The sequence below is a fragment of the Accipiter gentilis genome, chromosome 23 (genome assembly GCF_929443795.1).
Source record: "Accipiter gentilis chromosome 23, bAccGen1.1, whole genome shotgun sequence".
Taxonomy (NCBI): Eukaryota; Metazoa; Chordata; class Aves; order Accipitriformes; family Accipitridae; genus Astur; species Astur gentilis.
The window spans coordinates 12,248,332-12,266,514 of NC_064902.1; the positions used below are offsets into that span (position 1 = coordinate 12,248,332).

The 18,183-nt window shown below is 59.0% G+C and overlaps 1 protein-coding gene across 3 annotated transcripts in view; it reads left to right on the forward strand.

Annotated features, from left to right (window-relative positions):
- Positions 1-9,989: 9,989 nt before the first annotated feature.
- The window catches only part of PLXNA1 (plexin A1), a 122,379-nt gene continuing 114,185 nt past the window's right edge, over positions 9,990-18,183 (forward strand). Inside the window, exon 1 of one of the 3 annotated variants that reach the window (XM_049826526.1) lies at positions 9,990-10,095. The gene's annotated coding sequence lies outside the window, so the exon portion shown is untranslated. Of the gene's footprint in view, positions 10,096-10,577; positions 10,693-12,463; positions 12,755-18,183 lie in introns of those variants that run through there. The other 2 variants (XM_049826524.1, XM_049826525.1) reach the window with 2 other exon arrangements.

The following is an 18,183-nucleotide window of genomic DNA, read 5'->3' on the forward strand; positions in this document are numbered from 1 at the left end:
GGTTTTCCAGATCAAATGAGTTTGTAAGAAGTAGCCAGGAGACGGGGAGCAGGGTAAGAGGAGGAGCTCAAGGCTGCGGTGGAAGCACCGGCCTGGTGTGGCAGAGACAGGCTTATTTCTGTCTCTGCCACCAAACCGTGGCACCAAAGCTTGAAGAAGTCAGTATTTTGGGGTGTCTGCATCTCTCCCAGGTGTGAGGAACCTGCCTGGGGAGGGATGCTCCGTAGGGCACATCCCCAGCTGCTGCAGCGCTCAGCCCCCAGCTCATGGGGGATTCCTCTGCAGCCCCCCCAGGACATGGGGCCGGGTACGGGCTGCGGGTTTGCGTGGAGCAGCACAACCGAAGGCTTGCAGGCTCCTTCTGCTTTAATGCATTTATTGATTGCGGCGTACGCGTCAGGATATAACTTAGAAATCATTCTCCCAGAATCAATTAAAGACCTTGCTAGTAATATAAGCACCTCTTTTAGTTAAAGCCTTCACCCTTCCCTCAAACGCACACCCCACCGTCTCTGCTCTGCTTTTGGGGAATTCCCATCTCTCTCCCGGCCGAGGCTGGGTCCCTCTCCATCTAGGAGCATGGGTGCCAGGATCACCTGCCGGCAGACCTACTGCTTTTCTGGGAACCGGGGCTTCCCCGGCTGCCTCCCAAACCAGCCATCAGTTACGGGCTGTCAGGGAGCCGAGATCTCTCGTCTCCCGCTCGTCATGTTCCCTGCATCCGCAGCGAGGTGGGTCATCTGTGCTCGGGAGGCCCCAGCGGGCAGCACGACGCACAGAGGCACTTACGTTAATTATGAAGAAGTTTTGTCCCAGGGGACTCCCAGGGGAGCGGGGCTGCGGGCTGGGCACGGAGGCAGTCGGCCGCGCTGCCTGGTTCGGGCAGGGGCAGAGCTAAGGGGGGTGGAAGGTCTGCCAGCCTTGCCGTTTGGCCGCTCCATTGGTGTGATGAGTTGCCCCGGCGTTAGACCGCGGCCCCGCAGGGTCAGGCGGAGGAGGGTCCTTAAAGGCAGCGAGCGGGGAGCACGCTGCGGGCACGGGTATGTGGCACATCCTCCGGCTTCCGAATCAAACGACAGTTGCCACCGCAGGACAGCAGCGTGCCAGCTGGGTCCGTGCCGACTCTCGAGGGATGGATGTGACAGACCTTCAGCTGCTCGCACCCCGCGGTGGCTTTTTCCTGGGACGCAGCCAGGGCTGTCTGGGCCATGGGGACGGTGTTGGGGGGTTTGGATGCAAACGGCTTCTCGAGCCCATCAGCTCCTCCTTTTCCCTTCCCTCCTCTTGTGCCGTTTGGTGTTGGCGGTGAGAGTGGGGCGCAGCTCCCAGGCGAGGGGGGCTCGGACCTGCCGAAGGTGGCCCCACGTTTCCTAACGCAGCGAGGCATCGAGGTGGGGATGGCTGAACCGGCACGAGCCCGGCTGCCTGCGTGGGTCCAGCTGAGTTATGACACAGGTCCGGCAAAGCAGAAGCTGCTTGTTTGTTTGGGGGGAGAAGCTGAGATTTCAAAACTTATCTTGCTCCGCAGTGGGGTGATACACTTGTTATTCGAAATTCCTGCGCAGCAAGATACAGGGCGGTCAGAGTGGGCTGCTGTGGTAAACGTCATCCTTTGTATTCTGGTTTTGGCTTTGTTAATGTTATGGAGTTCATTCGCAATGCGGAACTGAAACACCCTTTTACGATGGTAATAGCTCTTCCAAGACACAGAACTTTGACCATGTCTAAAGAATTTCCCTGTCCTTTTTTTAATTTTTCTTACTGTGGTGATGAACTTTCATCAAAACAATTATAGGTTGTGGAGTTTTTTTTCCCTGTAAAACCTCTTCAGTTAATCAACATTTTCTCATGAAAAAAAGCTGGGGGGGAGGAAGTCTCCAAGGCCAGGAAGACTGGAATTTGGGTCTTGTCTTTGCTGTCTTTCTCCTACCCACTGTTACAGGTGCGTGGACTGAAGTCAGAGGAGAAGTGAAGGATCCCTGCTCTGTCCGGGCAGCGGTATGCCTGTAGTGGTGATGCCAGGACTCCTCTGGCAGCAGCGTGAGGAACAAACCCAGCTCAGCTCTTCCTGGGGAGCTGCCTCGCGGATACCAGGCTCTCCAGTTCCTCCCAGCCCATCAGCAGAAGCGACGCGGTGACTTACAAAACCATTTGGGGAGGGCTGGCGGCTGGGAAGGTAAAGCCAAGAGGCCGCCGATGTGTTGCAGGTTGCAGTCACCCTGCTGCCCTGGGGCGAGGCTTGCGGGAGCTCGGTATTTCACAGGGCCGGACGCTTCTTCCTTGCCGAGGTTTGTGATGCTCCTCAGGGGATCTCTGTGCTGCAATATAACATCCGTGTATAGGGAAATTGTCTTAAGTAATGGTTTCTGTGGGTTTTTTTTAAGGTATATTTATCATATCTTTTATTGGAATAGAATTAAAGCGAAATTAGAAACTAAAATAACTTTAATTACGAACTTCATGATTCAGTATGTTGTAAATCCTTCAGCATAATATTGTGCCATAAAAATGCTATTTTGTGATAATTATTATTATTATAATTAATGTTCCTTAATTGCTAATGTCGCAGGCATGTGTTATCTCCCAGGTTTTCCTGCAGTGTCTCTGGAGGAGCTCCTCTGCAGGGGGATGCGGAGGATCCAGGCGGGTGCCCAGGTGGGCACAGGGCTGTGGGTGCGTGTCCGTGTGTCCGAGCGATGCTGCCGGCGTGTCCGTGTGTCCGAGCAATGCTGCCGGCTTATCTCACCCCACGGTTTGCCTCTGGCTGGCTGGCAGCTCAGCACTTCCCAGAGAGGAGGAGGCAGTGAGCAGCAAGCTGGGATAAATGTTATAAGCTGTGAATAACACCTCCGACCCAGGTTCTGCTGTGGTCTCGCGTGTGCTTGCAGTCAGCCATGCGCTCCCTCCGACAGGCAGACAGGGTGAGCGCCGTTTGATGGCTCTGCCCTTGGTCGTGGTGGGAGCACCCCGCGGCACCCGTCTGTCCTGGCAGGGGTGGGTGCAGATCCGTTAATCACGGCCCAGCTAAGGGGTGATTGCACTGGTCGGGGCTGGAAACCCGCTGGGTTTCTCCCCGTCTCCCTGCAGAGCCTCAGCTGTGCCAGGGCTGGCTGGTGGAGTTCTGGAGGTGCCAGCGGTGCGCAGGGCAGGCGGCCTCGCTGTTTTGGGATTTGCTGGAGCTGCCCCGCTTCTGCAGCAAAGTGCCACACGGGTTGTTCCCGGGCATCGCGTGTGCCAGGGGCACGTGCCTTTGGCACGGAGCTCCTCGTGGCTGCCCTCCTCGCCACCCCGCAGGCAGCCCTGCTCCTACCGCCCTGCCTCGGCTCAGCCTGCGAGCGGTGGATCTTCAGCGTTAACGAGCTGCCGTTGCTTCAGCCAGTGTTATTGGAAGGGCTGCCCCGTTAACGAGGCGTTTGGGCTTGTGGCTGCCTGGTTGTTGAACAGCACGTGGCGAATTTCAGCCAGACGTTGGGCGACTTCACCTTCCTCTCCTCATTCCCAGCCTTGGGTCTAGCCTCTCCTCCTCAGCCCCAGCCACCGTTTCCAGAGCACCAAGGGCAAAATCAATTCCCTCTGGTGCCTGCCAGAAGCTGTGCATGACGCCAGCCTTGGGCACCGCGTCCCTGGAATGAAAATGAAGAGCAAACACGATGCTGCAGCCTGCGGGTCCTAAGGGGTCCGACTCCTCACTGCTGTCCCTGGTGAGGCAGGAGGATGGTGTAGGGAAACTGCCTCCCCGGGGGCTTGGCTCCCACCGGCTGCTAACACCCGGCCAAGAGCCGGCGAACCCACAGCACGGCAGGCTGTGGGTGGGGAGGAGATGCAGGAGATGCAGATTCAAGCAAGGGGAACGTGCGTGGGAGAATTAAGACTGGCCAGAGGGAGGTGGGGAGAAGGCGGTGGGATTGATTCCGTGGCCAGACTGGGGCTTAGCGATTCTCGTTAGCATCCTTTATTAGCTTGGAGGATGCTGCTGGGGTCTGGGAGGCAGCGGCAGAGAGCGGGTCCTCAGGCCCAGGTGCGAGGGAGGAGCAGGGAGCAGAGGGATGGAAAATGCCTGATGCCAAGCGCGTGAATTTTTCATGTGACCCGGAGGCCTCACTTGTACCAGCATGGGGCTGCCCGGGACCAGCTGAGAGTGGGAAGGCATGAAAACAGCCACTGAGCCACCTGCTTCACAGTGGTGAGCCTATATGGGATGAAGCTGAAACCAGGATGCATTTTTAATGACGCAGGCAGGGCTGGGTTTCTTTAAATAAGACTAGACAATGAGTATGTGCTCCCAAAGCCGTGTAGTGCACCACAAATGCATTATTTACAGCAGCTTCTTCCTTGTCCATTTTAATTTTACATGGGCACTGGAGAAAGGGAAGGGACTCCTTGGCGTCTCGTGGCCACCCACTTGTTCCATGTGATGGAGATGAATTTCTGAGCTGCCAAAGGATTTGGTGTTGATCTTTCCATTGACTTGAGTCATGGGAGAGACAGCCAGCCTGGGGATGGAGCCCGGCACCTAGAAGTAGGGGCAACTATGGCCTGGGGTTTAGTCTGGCTGATGCATCACCTGGTCTTAATTGTGTCATTTTCTGTCTTCTCCCCACGCATGAAATGGAGGGGGGATGCTCTTAGACCACTGCAACCCCCCCCCCCCGTCCCTACGCACGCTGAGGACAGCATCTCTCCTCCTGGCACTGGTGGAGGACCAGAAAGCCTTTGGGAAGCAGACAATGACACGTCATCCTGATGGTAAGGGAGGAAGTGAATCTGCTCCATGAAAGGGGTGCTCAGCTGGCCCTGGTGAGGGAGGGCGTGGAGCAGGCGGGAGTAAACAGCAGTATGGTAGGCTATGGCAGAGGGTCGTGGAGGGGTGCTCCAAAGGATGTGGCATTTCCCCAGGAGGGATGCTCTGCCTGGTTCCAGCTGGTGACAGGCCAGCCAAAGTGGTGAGGACTGACCTCATGTTGCTATTCAGCCCTCAACCATTAGGTTTCAGAGTTAACACCTTTTGCAATTAACTGGGGATCTCTTTATACCTCAATTAGAACCATCAGGTCAATCTGTCCTGCCTTTTCCTGTCCCTGCAAGACTGGCTGCGAACCTCAGCCCACCCCACGTAACCTGCTGCAGGACCCAGCGCAGTGGCTGCGGTGCACCACTGTGTCACTAAACATGCTGGAGATGGCAGCGCGCCCTTCTGCCAGCCGCAGTAAATCAAAGCAGCGATGTAGCCTCTACCAGCTATTGCAGTGGTTCCCTGTGGGGTGGGTGTCCCTGCGCCACGGCCGGGGCATTAATGCCACATCCACAGTGGTGGAGGTTCGCATTTCGGAGACTCGCTGCGGAGCTGGGGAGTTGGGCAGTGACTTTCTTTCCTACCTTCAAAGTTGCCCCAATTTGAAGTCTGCATTTGTTGCGTGCTGTGCAGGGACGCTGGAGTTTGGCTCATCAAGGGCTGCCTGATTTTCTTGGTGAGGAGCCCTCAGGCTGCCAGGGGGAAGCACAAAGCAATTCCAGCTCTCCTGAGCGGCTGCAAAGGTGGGATCGGAGTCCAGGAGCTGACGGACATGAGACCGCTTTCCCCGGTGCTGCGGGGCCTGGGAGGGTTGAGATGGCAGCTTGACGGCTTGGAAAATAGTCTGAGATGAAGGAATATCAATACGGAGAGCGAGCTGTTCCTGCCGAACAGCCCCGGGGCAGCTAACGTGAAATGCTGGTTGTCTCGGAGGAGTTGACAGGTGTCTGCATCAGGCTTCCTGCTAATTAAGCGCCGTCGTGAGTCACGGGGCTGAGGGATGAAGGAGCCGGGAAGGAGCTCAGCCGGAGCAGGTATGGCCGGGGGGGATCTCTGCAGGACCTCCCTGCCCATCGGGGAAGGACTGGTGCATGCATGGCTTGTCGGCTGGTGGATACACAGTCATCGGGGCAGGGAAGTCCTTTGGGAGCTGGGGATCAGCTTAGAGAAGAGCAGAGCGAGCCGTCCCACTGGGTGTCTGTCCTCTCTCATTGCGGTTGTGTGTCTTCCCCGGGGTCCCACGTGCTGGCACTGATGATGCCCAGCCCTCCTGCTGCAGACCTGGCGGGGTCCTCCAGAGCATCTCGCACAACCACAGCTCCCAGCGCCCATCCCACCAAACCTCTTCCCAAATCAAAGGGCGCATCGCTGCCAGTGTGACAGGCTGGGGAAACAAGGGTGCTCCCAGACCCCTCTTTCTCCCGATCCTCTTCAAGGCGACGTGCTTCACCAGCACACCTCTTCCTTCTCAGCCCTGGCTGGGGGGAAGCTTCTCGCTGTAATTAACGGCAGCGCTGCCTGCCCACCGAGGCCTTGAACAGAAAATTCCCCATTTCGAGGCACACAGACACGGTGTGGGGAGGAAGGGGCTGCCCGCCAGCAATGCTTTATGGACCCCGCTGATCCGGAGGGTGCCTGTAGCAGCAGGCGCAGGATAAAAGCCGTGCTGGCAGGCAGCAAAGACCCTTCCTTCTTGGGCAGAGCCGGGAGAGGGGGGACACACGCTGCCCTGGTGACAGCCCCTGTGCCACCCAGGGTCCCTTCCCCAGGTGCCCCTTCAGTGCCTTTTGCCCGCCGGCCCCGCTTGCCTCTGCAGCTGCGATCCCCTGAAAAATGGCTCTATTCAGTACTCATTTTAATTTCACCCTGGATCCCCAGAGCTCCGCAGACACAGTTTGTTATCCTGGCTGTCAAGAAGCTTAAAGAGCTGCTGACACCTCCTGGAAAACTTTGACAAACCCTCTGGTTGGACCCAGTGCTGCCTCCCCAGCCGGTCTGCCCAGCCTTTCTCTTCCCGGGTCTTGATTAGCTAAGACGGCTGGGAGGAGGACAAAAAGCTCATGGCTGACATCGGGGCAGAGCCGATCCCCTCCTGAGGCCCGTGCCCTTTTGAAGGATGCCCTGGGACCGGCTGGGCAGAGCTGAGCTGCAGAGTTTGGGTGCGAAGGTCGCCATGGCCCTCATTTGGGATGCAGGCTGTTCTCTGGGCCAGGCAGATTTCACAGCCCAAAAGGCCCCTGGGCTGAGGCCACTGGATTTACCTCATCCCTGTGCGGCACTGTTCTGCGCAGGGGGTTTAAACCCTGGTCACAGGTTCTGGAGGGTCCAGCTTGCGATGATCCAGGGGTGATAACCAAGGGAGGTGGCGTGTGCTTGAGGACCTGGGCGTGCTGTGCAGGAGTCTGCCTTTTAGCAGGAATTTTTAGCCGTTGAATATTGCAAACAGTTGAAAAAATGTGAATTTAGGTGATTGGTTTTAGCCCCTCACCACTCAGACTGGGTTGACCCGGTGAGCTGAAGAGCCTCTCCATCTCTTCGGGCTCTCTCCAGCGACCTAATCCTCTCCCAATTAGTTTCTTTTGTACAAAGTAGTTGTCAGGCTGCTTTTAGAGAGCAAAATGCCCCTCGGTCTCTTCGGTAACGTAGGGAAAGCGCCCCAGACACACCGAGAACAGATTGTCTCTCAAAGTAATTTTGGTCAAAGTTGTGGGTAAGAAGTGCCGAGTCAGCTTTTAGCATAATGAGAAGGAGCCGGGCGAACCCCTCACCGCTGGGCTTTGGATCCAGCTGCCACTGGAGCCATCTTCTGCCTCCAGCCCTTCCTCCCAGCACCCTGCCGAGCGTGGAGCTTTCCAGCGCCTTTGAGGTGCCACTCAAGCCGGCTGTCCTCGGGGCACGGCGAGGCTGTCAGCCCGTGGCGTTCGTCGGGGAAGGGGGGTGAGGATGCGCAAGGAGGTTGGGGAAGGAACGGAGCAATTAAAGCCCCTTGGGAGGCAGGATAAAAGGCCAAGCTTCCTGAGATAACGAGGGTCTCTCTGCGGGGGTGAAGAGCCCAGACACGGGGGGGAGGCTCCGTGAGTGACAAGCGTGTCCCAGTGCCCGCCGGGCACGGTGCGGGATGAGCCGTGGGACCAGCTGTGTGAGTTCTGTGGGTCACCATGAGCCCGGGACTGCCTCCCACCAGCTAGAAACCCAGGACGGTCTCCTGCCAGCTCCCTCCATGAGCCTGCGCCGGGCTCCCGGCACGGGGGATGCTTGGGGTTTCTTGCTGTCTTTTTTTTATTCCCTTCTCTCAGGGCTGGACCCTCCTTGGTGGCTCAGGAGGGGGCTGGGATGCCCGCTCCTTTCTCAGCTCCGCCACCTTGGTTTCCCTCGTCGCTGGATGGATGTCGACAATCCATCTTTCAGCAAAAATAAATCGCTCTGATTTCCTTCCCGCCGGCGCCGAGCAGGGGGACACGGGAACGGCAGCGGTGGCCCAGGGGTTGGTGCTGCTGCATGGCTCAGCCCTGCCCTGGGGAGGAAGAATTCACCCCCCTCCTCTTGCCTCTGCAGCAGGAGATGGCCACCGTGGGACCAAGGTGCCCGTGCACGGGTCCTGGGAGAGAGCGGATTTAAAAGTGGTGGTGGGAGATTGCCTGAATATCTCTCCCTTCTTCTTTATATGTTTAAGAGGTTTTGCTGTCTTGGTAACTCCCCTGAGAGACCTGAGCAGCAGCCTCTTTGGATATGAATACCTGACAAGTTTTTAATGTGAAAGGAATTCACTAAATTTAGTCTCTTGGAGGAAGGGGAAAAAAAAAAAAAAAAAAAAAAGAGAAGTGTTTCTTTCAATCCGGGGGAAGCGTTCCAAACCCCAGCCACTTCCCTGCCAGCAGAGCTCGCCGATTTCTTCTCTTCTCCTCTGTCTTGAAAGCTTTTATGTCTGGGCCCCATGTGTGTCTGTGCACAAACAAGAGGTGGGAGAGTGGCAGGCACCGACACCACGTCCCGGGGGAACGTGCCTGTTCTGGCTCCTCCCGGCATCCTGGAGATGGATGCTGGCGAGGGCAGGGTGTGGGGATAAATGGGGAGAAAACCTTCTTTGCGTCTGGAGGGACTGCTGTCCGAGTGGCAGGGACGTCGTCTTTGCTCCCAGGTGGGCTTTGAGCAAGGCGTGAGCAGTGGGGTGCTGAGGGCTGGAAGGAAAGAGCACCTCTGCTGTTGTACTCGGTCAAATCACCTATTTTCCCCTCCGTCCTCCTTCCTACCCTTGCTCGAGCCCCTGAGGGCCCCTTTCCTTCTTCCTTCTGGTGCTTGAGATTCACCAGGAGCCCCTGGCTCCCTCTTCCAAAGGACCCGCAGCGGCCTCTGCGCTGCTCTTGCTGAAGGAGGCTTCCCGGTCTCCACGGCTTCGGGACTCAGTTCCTCCCGTCAGCCAGGACAAGGAGCTGTGTGCGTGCCCGTTCCTTGGCCCACGCAGAGGCACGTACGCCTGCCGGGATGCCGGCGGAGGAGGTCTGCGCACCCGTGCCCGCACAAGGTGAGCACACGCCTTCCATTGTGGATGGGGGGCAGCTCCCAAACTCCAATGGCATGTTCCCGTCTGAAGGGAGAAGTGGGTCCCAGTGCTGAGATTTGATGGGGATAAAGGTCTGGCTGGTTGCATCCGTGAAAACCTGCATGAACAAGCCACCCTGCAAGGATTGTCCACGGAGAGGTTCCCCCCCCGGCCCCCATGCTGCAGCACACGGTGGGGTCCCAGTAAACCATAACCATCTGCAGCTCCGTCTCCTGGATAGAGCCGCTCCCCGCTATTTCCATCCCAAAGGTCGCTCGTGAAATCAGCGGAGATCCTGATTATAAACGCTATTTATTTCTGTTGGTCTTTACAAAGGTCTCTTCCCAACCGGGAGACGATGGAACGTTTCTGTAGGGCCTACACAAACAAGCAGGACCCCTTGCGTGGGGTGTGCTGTGCGGGGGGCAGGCAGGGGGTCACCCGCTGCCTCGGGGAAGGGAAGCCCTGGCCGGCGTGGGGAGAGGGAAAAGCAAGAGGGAGTGCGTAAGGGTGCGGGACTGAAGGTGACAAAAGTGGCTGGCGCTCAACGTGTTTAAAAAAAGAGGAACAATCACCTCAGCCCCCCCATTTAATCTCTTTTTATGGCTTTTATTAATTTTTTCCCCTTTCTAATTTTATTTTTAGGCAGACTGGGTGCGGTGCCAGTGGAAAGATGCTGACTCGACCTCCCTGGGGAGCGCGGTCCGGCCGTGGGCTGCAGGGGGAAGGCCGAGGAGGACCCTCCGCGCCGCTCGGCCCTCAGGTGGGTCCCAGCCCCGGCGGTTGCCCCACAGCCCGGTCGCGTTGCGTGGGGGGGGGGTGGTGGTGGTGGTGGTGCACGGTCCCCACCGCGCCATGGCCGCTTTTAGAGCTCCTCCCCGCGCGGCATCGCCCTTTTAAGGGCAGGCGGAGGGCGGGGAGGCTCCGCCCCCTCCCCCCTCCCTTTCCCATTTCCCCCCCCCTTGGGCGCCCCCTGGAGGCGGCGCGCGCGCGCGGGCGGGCGCCACCGCCTCCCCTCCCTCGCGCCGCCGGTGCGGGCTGGGCGGGCGTGCGCGTGCGTGCGTGTGCGCGCGCGCGCGACGGCGGCGGCGGCGGCGCGCGGCGGGCGGCGTTCCGTCGGGGCCCCGCGCCGCCGTCCCATTCATGCGGGGCAGCGGCGGCGGCGGCGGCGCGAGCGAGGCGGGCGCGGAGCCCCGGGCGGCGGCGAGGGGAGGCGGGCGCGGAGAAGGAGGAGGAGGAGGAGGAGGAGGAGGAGGCGGCGGCGGCAGCGAAAGCGACGGCGGCAGCGACGGCCCGGCGGGCGGCTCGGTGTGGAATGCAATTATGGCTGGCACGGCGGAGGCGAGCGGGGACCGGAGCCGTGAGTAACCCGATTGCAACTTTCCTCCGCGGGCGCGGCGCGTGCCTTTCCGCGCCCGATGGGTCGGTTTGGTAAAAACGCGCGGATTCGCCTTTATTGCCCCCGAAAATCCACGGAGGCGGCGGCGGCGGAGGAGAGGGGGCTGGCCCGGGCAGGGCAGCGGCGGCCCGTCGGGGGGGGGGCGCGGAGGGGCCGCGGCGGCCGGGCTGGGCTGGGCCGGGCCGGCGCCGCGCCGCTGCCGCCCGGGGCCAGCCCGCATTGCGCCCCGCGGCTCCGGGAGCGCGGCCGCGGGAACCGCCTCCCGCGGGGAGGACAAAACCCCGCCGGGGATCGAGCCTTTTCCTTTATCCGCCCCACGCCCCGCGTGGGTTTCGCGGCGGGGTTGCCGGGGACCGGGCAGGTGCGGGGCCGGGACCGGGCGGGGACGGGGGGGACGGGGGGCACCCACCTCCCCGCTCGGGCCGGGGCGGGCGGTCCCGCGGGGCTGCCGGGGCCGGGGGCGCGTCCCTGCCCGGCGGAGCGGCGGGGCTCGGCCGCCTCCCCTCCCCGCCGCGGCGGGCTTCGCTTCCCCGGTGCCGCCCCGAGCGCTGCCCACCGCCGAGTCCGGCGCGGCCGGGAGGCGTGAGCGGGGCGCAGCCTTTTCCCGGTGATCGCCGCCTCGGCTCCCCGCTTCATCCATCGCCGCTCCTCGCCGCCCCGCATCCGCCCTCGCCTCCCCGCTGCCATCCTTCGCCTCCCGGCTGCTTCACGTCCCCGCATCCCACCGGGGCGCGGGGCGCGGCATCCGGGCTGGGCTGGCCCCGAAACCCGCAGAGCCGCCGTTCTCCCCCGCACCGGGGGGGATGCCCCGGGGATGCCGGCAGACCGGCTGTGGGGTTTTGCTCAGCGAGGCAGGGAGCCCTCGTGGGCTCGGGATGGCCGCCGTCGCCCTCGTTGTAATCGCTACTATTGTGATCGCGTCGTAGTTTCGCAGCGCAGCGCCCGGGCACCTCTCGGACCGAGGCGTGGGAGGCTGCAATACCTGTGTGCGGGGCTGCGTGCCGGTACGCGCCTGCCGCCTCCGGTATTAACGTGGAAGGTGGCGAATAAAGCTGTCTGCGCCTTCGCTGTCCCTTAAGCCCTTTCCCGTTTCTGCCCCTGCAAACGCACACGGCGGCTCCGGCGTGCGAGCGGGGAGGGATTTGCAAAATCTTTGTGGCATGCTGAAATAAATCCCGAAATCCCTTCTTCTCCCTTGTTCTCCTCGCGGGGAAATTCTTCCTTCTGCCCCTGGCCGAGTGCCGGGGTGGGGGGAGCTAGGGGAGGAGGGCTGGTGTGTAAACAGGGCTTAACATGAAGGTCACTGGTTAAAGAGGAGATGGATGGGAGAGAAAAGACAGGCATTAACCTCACTTGTTAGCTCCCTCCTTCCTCCTGCTTTGGGGAGGACAAAACAAAAGCAGAACCTGCTAACGGGGGGGGGGATGAATATTCATGATCCTTCTCCTATGCTCTGGGACTCGGAGGGGAGAAAAGTTGGGCAGATGAGCTGCCCTTCCGGAGCTGCTTTTCCTCCGGCTTGCGAGAAAATCCCTTTCTGCTGAGCGAGGGCTGTGTCGGGGGGAATTACCAGCCTTCTGCTGGATTTTTTTTTTTTTTTTTAATTTTTTTATTTCTTTTGTGTGTGGCTTCGAGGAAAAAAAAAAAGGAAGAAAAAAAAAAAAGAGGAGCTGAGGCTATTGACTACATCAAAGGTTATCCATTTGAAAACACCATTTTCCTCTGAACAGCGGCTAATTGCTTCCTGAACAATCCCAGGGTCTTTTGTATATACTCAGTGGGTAAAATGAGTGACTCGATGTCTCTCTCTCAAGACACTGGTGACCGAACCGGGTGGAAAGGTGGAGAAGCCAAGGAAAAGCAGCAGGGCAGAAGCCTCTGAGAGGATGCATGGATAATTTCTTAAGCGGCTGCGAGGGGGGAAGGTTTTTGCTTCTGCCCGCTCCCCGCAGCGCGGTCTGCTGGTGCCGGTGGATGCCGGCGCTGGCAGCGGCGTGGCGGCACGGGGCTGTAAGGAAGGCTGGTAAGGAAGTTTGGATTCAAAATACCCGATCGCGCGTGTGATCCGGTGCTCCCCATCCGCCTGCGGCTTTGGCTGCCGGTGCCGCTCCTCCGAGAGCGGTCAGCCTGGATGCGCTGCTTCCCGGGGGGCTGCGGGGTGGCAGCGCTAGGGGCTGGCTGGCTCCTGCTCCTTTGGGTGGCTGGGCTTTCTGCAGCTGATACCCTGAAGATTAAAGTTTTGGTGCCATTGTTTTTGTTAGCATGACGATAGTGGCGCTGGCAAGAGTTTTCCCTTCTTGGCTTATTTTTTTTTTTTAATAGATGCGTTGGATTTGGAGCAGAGCGGAGGCATCTGCCTTCGTGCACACTCGGGCGGTGCACGGAGCCGTGGAGAAGAGCCCTTGTGCCTCTCGGTAACACAAAGCCCTTTTCCCATGCGAGGCAAGAGTGCCTTGCGAGAGATAAACAAACTCCTCTGAACTCCGGCGGAGACGGGGCCGAGGGCCACGCCGGCAGCTCCGGGCGAGTGCTGTTTCGCCGGAGCTTTGCGCAGCCGAAATGGAAGAGGGTAATAAAAGCGGCGCTGCTGCGTGCTGGCAGGGCTGCCTCCCCTCCTCCATCACAGCAGCAGCCGGGGCCGGCCCCTGCCCTGCTCCCTGGGTGTAAATGTCATGCCAGGCAATTTATTTCGGTGGGTTTGCTGCGTTTGCTATCCATTGAACAAAGGGAAGGATCCTGCCCTGGGATCGGACTTAACGAAGGAAACTTGTACGTATTTATTCTCTAGGCTGAGTGTAGGTCAGGGCCTTTGTTGCTACCTGCCTTGCTCCTGGCTGTAGCACTAACCACCATCGAGAGCCGGACTCGGCCCTGAGCTGGGAATTTTTGAGCGGGAGTGCCCGGTGCTGCCGCCGCTGGCTCCCTGCGAACCGGGGGGAGCTTTCCCTGCGGCATCGGGCTTCTGCCGAGTCCTGCTGGGCTTTGTTGTTGGCCACCTCTCTGTATAGGGTGTTTTGGTGCTGCGGTCATTTTTGTCCACAGTGAGGGGTCAGTCGTGTTTTTTGGCACTCCTGGCACAACAGAAGGAAGGTGGACCTTGGAGGAGGCAGGGCAGCGGAGGTGCTGCCATCCCTCTGTGCGGCGACGGGAAGGTGGGCATGGGTCACCCCGATGCCCATATGCCATCCTCGCTACCTGCAAGCTCAGACTTTTGCGTTGACCTGGGCTGGTGGGATACATGCGTGGAGATGTTGGGTTGCTGCTCTCTGTGATCCATTGATGTCTCCTCCAAATTGTGTCATTAGATACTTGTGTGCTGTTTGGAAGACACCAGTGGGCAGAGTGCTCCTGGCCAGCGTTTGACCGGTGAACGGCTCGGTGGTGTGCCATCTGTGTGGAGGAAGGCCCGAGGGCTGGGAATCACAAGTGATGGGGAGCTTGGTTCAGCATGGCCCATGATCCCTTACCTCTCTGGGGTTTGGGCTGGGGCTCCTCTTCCCAGCAAGGTATTGAGTGCTGTGGCTCCATGCAAAATGGGGAGGAACCAGCGTTTGCCATTGTCCAGTGCTGGGGTGGCTCGTTTGGCTTCAGGCTGGAGCCAGCTGCTTCTCTGGCTGTAGCCCATGATGTGTTCCAGGCAGTGCTATGGGTCACATCCCACTACAGATAGGTGGTGTGTGGTGAGAACACGTTTGCTCTGACACCGTCTCTGACCCACAGCCTCAGCTATGCCCCTCTTAGTCCTGGCCGGGATGCGGCACGGAAGCCACGTAGATACCCCAACATGGTCCTCCAGCTACTCTTGGAAGCCAAGTTTGAGCAAATATCGTGTGCATCATGGAGGTGCATCATTAGCTCCAGCCAATAAATAAATCTTGATGGTTTCCATGCCGGGCACGGGCATACACAGCTTGTCTCCCTTGCACTCGGCGTGTTGTGTAGCCAAAACACCCGTCTTCCCGCCGGCTCATCAGAGTGTGGCCGGGCGCAGGGCGGTGTCCTTGTTTGCCTTGCTTCCCTGAGCATCCTGCGTCTGCGGCTGCCTCCAGCCCTTGTTCCAGGTGGAAGCCACCACTTAAAACCCTGAATTAAAAACATTTAAAAGTTTATTTTCCCTTTAGCCAAGGCTTGGCAAACCTCCTCCTTGTTGCCGGTGTGCCGAGATGTTTGAGTCTGGAGAAAAACTCCACATGCAGACCGTCAGGCTCACCCTTCATAAACACTTTTGCTCCTTTCTTCTCTGAAGTCTCCTTGCGTGGTGGAAGGCGGACTATTTTGGGTGACCACTCCATCCCTAAGGTGTGGGGTGCCTTGACGTGATGGGGGCCAAGTTCACCCCTGCCCCGTGGGCTGCTGTGTGCTGGTCTGTGCCCAGGGGCCGAGACCCTCGGGAGCCGCCTGAACCGCAGAGGAGATCTGTTATTGCTGGGGTTGATCCGGGGCCTGGTGCGAGCCAGGGCGCGATATCCTCTTTGCTCCTTGAGCTGAGCTTGTGAGGGATTTCGCTGGAGAAAGTGCCCGGGGTGAGAGCATGGCAGGGGTGCCGGGTACAGGCTGCGTGGCTCTGGGGGAGCTGCTGTGCGGGAACCGTCTCCTCTCCATCTCTCCTCCTCCTCCTCCCCCTCCGCAGCCTGCGGATCAGCCCCAGGGCTCGGCACCTGCCTCCCCTGTCTTGAGCATCCCGCAATCTGCTGGCCAACTTGGCAGGGAGACCCAGGAGCAGTAGTAATCCAATTTGGGCAGTTTAGCTGCACTTTGCTATCCGTGCTGCTGGCCGGAGCTTGGGAGCTTTAATCCGGCTAATGACCCCGGCTTCAGGGATTGAGTAACCGACGACCATTTACTTGATTTGGTTTTCCTTTCTGTCGGCAGTGGAGGACAGAGGCTGTGGCTGTTTCCGAGTCCTGCCCCTTGTACTGGGGACTGTTTCCAGGTGTAGGTACGTGTGGGGACTGGAGGGCAAGGGCAGCGCGGAGGGGCACTGCAATCCCCATTTCTCCTTCGGGAGATCTCTCCTTCCCCCTTCCCGTTTTCCATCTGCTCCCCGTCTTTCTTGGGTGAAGATAAGCCCTTCTGCCGGAGCTGTTTTGAAACATACTATTATTTTCAGTAAGGCAAAGCCAAGAAAAATAAAGCGCGCCTCTTCCTTCGGTTGCCTACTGTTTAATGTACAAAATACAGGGGTGGTAATTGCATTAAAATGTATATAATTATACTGGAGGGAGACAAAAAAATATCTTGCTAATTGCATGGGTGTTTTGAACTGATACATGTTGAGTGATTCGCGTTTTCTTGGGAGTTTGGTGGAGCAGAGCTGTGGTCCAGCACATGAGGGGTTAGGAGCAGGGCTGGTTTCCCACCATTACTGGGAAGCCAGCTGGGATGCTTGCCCTCCCAGGACGTTCCAAGCCCCTCTGGGGTAGTGCTGGTTGTGTCCGGGGCCCAATCCGGCTAACGCAGAGAATCGGGCCCCGGACACAACCGGCATTACCCCCATCCAGGCAAATATTGGCATCGTTGTAGAAACCCTGCAAATGCTTTTGCTTTACGTGCTTAGTTAAGCAACTGCTTGTGTGTCAAAATATTCAGGCTCTTGCAGAAGTAAACCCCTGGTGAGAGGAAAGGCGGATTCCCATCGGTGCTTGTGCTGGGGGAAGAAATTTCCTGCGTGATGTAGTCCCACATCCAGGGGCTGTTCCCCCCCATTAATGTCATGTCGGCGCGAGTGGTTACTGCTAGTGGCTCACCCCTTGGGCAGGGTGGGAGGAAGGATGGTCTAACGTTTCAAATGACACAATGTGAAAACCACATTTCCTTCTGCGAATGCTGACCCCGTCAGAGCTGCCGATAACATCACAGGTAATTATAATGGCAATAAGTTGTTTGCTTTGTGCGTGCAGCCGTGCTCTGTGTACAGGCGGCTGCTTTGCTCTTCCTGTCCAGACTGTTAGTTTCAACAGGGGAAGAGGAAAACCCAAAAATATTTTAGGAGGAGTTTAAAAATAATCTTCGAGCTTGGCCGGTGGGCAGGATGTTTCGCAGAATCATGTTCCCCGCTGGTCCAAGTCCAGCACTGTGGTCCTCGGAAGGCTTTGCTGGGCGGTGTTAAGTGCTGTCTTGTCATTTTGGCCAGCCTGAGGACTTGCTGCTGGCCTCAGAGCCGGAGGGGGCCAGGAGCCGTCCCTGAGCTTTGGCTTTTGCGCCGGCTGGGTCGGGCTGCCCCGGTACCCGAGCGGTGGCAAAGCCAGCGTGTGAGCCCAAGCTCGAGCTTACAGCTGCCGAGGCCTCTGTAAAACACTTAAAATCCGTTCCCCAGTGTCGCACTCCCTCCACCCCCATTTCCTCCTCGGTGGTTTTTATTCCTAGGAGTGCTGGCATGCCAGCAGGGTCCCTGCCTGCCCACTGCTGCTTATCTCGGGGTCTGGCTCCTGGATGGCTGCATCCTTTCCGGAGTCACGGGGGGCTCTCCCCTCTCTGGCAGGACCGGAATCGGCCCGATGAGCCCTTCTGAAGTCAAGAACCTGTTTTTCAGGCTGATGTCATCGGGAAGAAATGGGGGAGGAGGAAGGCAGCGCCGCTTCCGAAGGAGAGCTGCCATCGAGCCCGTGAGGCCGCCGGCAGCCCTGGCTTCCACTGACACCCGCTATTATTCCTTATTATCGGCACGGTAGTGGTGCCCGCAGGCCTGCCGGCACACGTGGGAGAGGTCCCGCTCTGCACGGCCTCGTGCCTGCATGGGCGAGAGGCAGGAGGGAGGGATGCGCCCGTGCCAGGGGTGCGTGTCGGCTTGCACCGGGACTCCGAGCAGGACGCCTTTAGTCTCGCCCTGGCCCTTTGTGGGGTGGCGGCGCTTGCTGGAGCCACCATCCAGCCACCTTCATTAGCAGAAAGTGGATTTTTGGCAGAGATTTTTTTCTTTTTTTTTTTTTTTCCCCCCTCCCCTCAGTTTTGCAGTAAATGAGCAGGTCTGCTGTGCTGATGCCTGTCGGGGTCTCAGCCCCTCGTGCACCGAGTCAGGCTGTAGCGGCGCGCCTGTGTCCAGCATGGGTTGAGGTTGCAACCAGGATCTGCAGGAACAGAAGCAGCCTTGCTCTGCTCTCTCTCCCAGCCAGCACCTCTTGGGCAGCGCTGCACCCACGCTTCGACTTTTGCTCTGCCCGGGTTGGATGGGTAAGACCCCCAGGTCAGTTGGGTAAGACCCCCTTGCTGCAGGTGGCTGGGGTGGAGGTGTGCTGGAGTGGGGGGCCGTGCTGCCAGCAGGAGAGCAGAGTGCAGGCGCAGCCCCTGCCACGGTGTGCGCGGTGCCTCCCGGTTTTTATCAGATGCCCTGCGCTTGTTGTGCTGCGAGTGAAGCCCCCCGTTAGCCTCTTGGAGTGGTTTCCCCTGTGGTGGTGTTGCTGTGGGGGGGCTTTTTGGCTCTCCCCCTTCCCCTTGTTGCCCGTGCCGCTGCCG